This window comes from Echinops telfairi, unplaced genomic scaffold (assembly GCF_000313985.2).
Source record: "Echinops telfairi isolate 266 unplaced genomic scaffold, ASM31398v2 ScPeMD7_7469;HRSCAF=8507_1, whole genome shotgun sequence".
In the NCBI taxonomy this organism is placed as follows: Eukaryota; Metazoa; Chordata; class Mammalia; order Afrosoricida; family Tenrecidae; genus Echinops; species Echinops telfairi.
The window spans coordinates 10,025,740-10,028,696 of NW_022111373.1; positions in this window are offsets into that span (position 1 = coordinate 10,025,740).

Sequence of the window (2,957 nt, forward strand, 5' to 3'; positions counted from 1 at the left end):
GAGAGTGTTTATGTGACCAGGCCTTAGTAAAAATTTGTTTTTGTTTAATTCATTTATCTCAAATGAATTTTTGAGACAGAAACCTCGTAAACATTTTGCTACGTTCACTGGTGTATATCTAGCTGTGTGGCTCCTCCAGGACAGCCTAGCATGGCTGCTGGTGGAACCCTTCAGACTCTTTGTGGACGGCTATGCAGCCTTACTGTGTCTTACAGAGCTGGCTGGGTCCTAGACATCGATGCCCCCACTTTACAGGCTTATCGTCGAGCCTCTGCAATGAAGCTGACCCTTGAGGGCAGCCAGATGCTGAGGACCCTGAGTCCTCCGAATGTGTGGGTGGTGGTGGGGCACAGTTCTGAAGGCACCTACCAGGAGTATAAATTATCCACCAGTCAAGGGAATCTTTTTATATCATCTTCCTGAAACCTGCCAACAGTTAACTTCTCAGTGTCTTGGTCCCAATGCCTCCCCTTGGGCGCGTGTGTGGAGTACAATGCACGCTTTGTAAACTGTATGCATAAACACACATGACTCCTGGCTCATAGAATGCTGAAGAAACTTAGGTCACTTTCTACTTCCCTATTTTCATAGTTTCTCTGATGAGGAAACATTACTTTATATTTAAAACATATTTTAATTTTGCGTTGGGGTTTTAATATTTTCTGCTTTCTTTTTGATTGAGGTTTTCCCCTGTCTTACTTTGTTATTGTGATTTTGTTGTTGTAGATTTTTCTGTGTATGAAATCCAGGATAGGTAAATAAATCTACAGAAGCAGTAACTGGATTAATGGTTTCTTGGGGGTGTGGTAGGGGAGGTTGTGGGGAAATGGGGAGTTAAAAATAATGAGTGCAAAAAGGGAGAAAATGTTCTAAAATTGATATAATGATGATTGTACAACTGTTTTTAATATGACTAAACTATTGAACTGCATGATACGTGAATTATATGCCAGTAAAACTGCTAAATGTATTCTGTATTGGTATTTATTATATATTATGAAGCTTTGAATCTTCTGGGATCTTGGGTCAACCAGATTGACCAACATATTTCTTTTGAAGTTTATAAGTCCTATTGGAAAGAAGTTTATAAGTCCTACTTCTGAGCATATGCAGACACTGGGGTGTGGAAGGCAACGAGGCGTGGAGTACTGTGCACTGTGGCGGAGGCAGCAAAGAATGGTTATACCACAGCACATGAACATCCACATTTTCTGTAGTGCAAGGTTTGAGGATTAAAAGAGAAAATGCTATCCTTATATCAATAGATTATTTAATTAATGTAATTCTGTAGTATGTTTTTTTTAAAAAACCCTTTTATTGTGATTTAGGTGAAGAACAAATCATCAGTTTTACAAACAAAAAATCAAAAGCACATTTTATTTTATTTTTTTATTTTTTTTAACATTTTATTAGGGGCTCATACAACTGTTATCCCAATCCATACACACATCAATTGTGTAGAGCGCATTTGCACATCATTCTCAAAACATTTTCTCTCCACTTAAACCCCGACATTAGGTCCTCATTCAACTCATTCATTTAATCTCCTCAACTATCATGGCTTAACCCAGTGTTTCCTGTTCCCGTTCCGTCTTCTTTCTAACCCTCTGCAGTTGGGTAAATGCTTCTTTCTAACCCTCTGCAGTTGGGTAAATGCTGACCTTTTGATCTGACCTGATTGATTGTTCTACAGTAGAGGGAAGTTCAATTCCACTCTCTGTCTGACCAATTAGCCTGATTTCTGTTATGATTTTGAGGTCTGTCCACATTTCCCTCCCACTCTATCCAGGACCTTCTAATGTGATCCTTTCAGAGCGGTTCATAGCCAGGCCCCATCTGGTACTTCCATTCCCAGGGTTGTGGAGATTGATGTTCGTGTGGTTTATTAGCCCATTGGAATGCTTCTGTAAAGGTGTCTTCAATTTTCATCACTCTTCTTTCCTCTAGACAGGGAGAGACCAATAGTTTCACCTTAGAAGGCTGCTCATGAGCTTTCAAGACTCACTTGGTACTCATTAAAGTATAATATAGGACATTGTCTTTGTGGACTGTGCTATGCTAATTGACCTTGATGTCCCCTGAGATTGACAATTGGTGATAAGATACCACAATCAAGTTATTTAATAATGTCACAGCACTTCAATTTCTTTACTTGTTGAAAATATATTCAGCAAAACCTGCACAGTTCAGTGATTGCTACATGTAGAAGTCAGTAGTATTGTTATTCTTCAGACGGTGCACCCATCCTCGCCTATCTTTTCAGAGTTGGTCCCCACCTCTACCATAAGCTCCCTGCCCTTACGTTCCCTGCCTCATCTTTCAAGTTGCCGTTGTTCATTTGATCCCTATGGATAAATCTTAAAAGAGCAGACCCCTCAAGGTCATTCGCTATCGTTTCCGTTTAAGAAGATCCCAGGGGCTTTGAGTAAGGCTAAGTTTTAGAGATGACCTCAGGACAATAGTTTTGGGGGTTCATCCAGCTTCCATGGCTTTGGGAAGTCTAGAATTCACTACAATTTGCAATTCTGTTCTGAAATTTTGCATAATCTAGTCAGGATTCTTCTATGACAGTGGTTCTCAACCTTCCTAATGCCGTGACCCTTTAATACAGTTCTTCATGTTGTGGTGACCCCAACCATAAAATTGTTCATGGAGATAATTAACCACCCAATCCATCTCTCCTTCCCATTCCTGAGTCTCTTCCTCTGTTGGCCTTGGTGAATAGAGACACATTGTGCTTTGAATAGCTGTTGGCAAGCTTTTAACACCAAAGGCACTAAGGAATGGACAATAGTAGGACAGAAACACTGAAATGAAATTAGGCTAATTCATTAACTGGCATGTGCCAAGAAACCATAACCCTAAATCAAGAAATCAAGAGATATTTGATTGTACAGGAGCAGACCCATCATCTAACTTTCTTCTTCTTTTAAATGTTATTATAAAAATATATACTA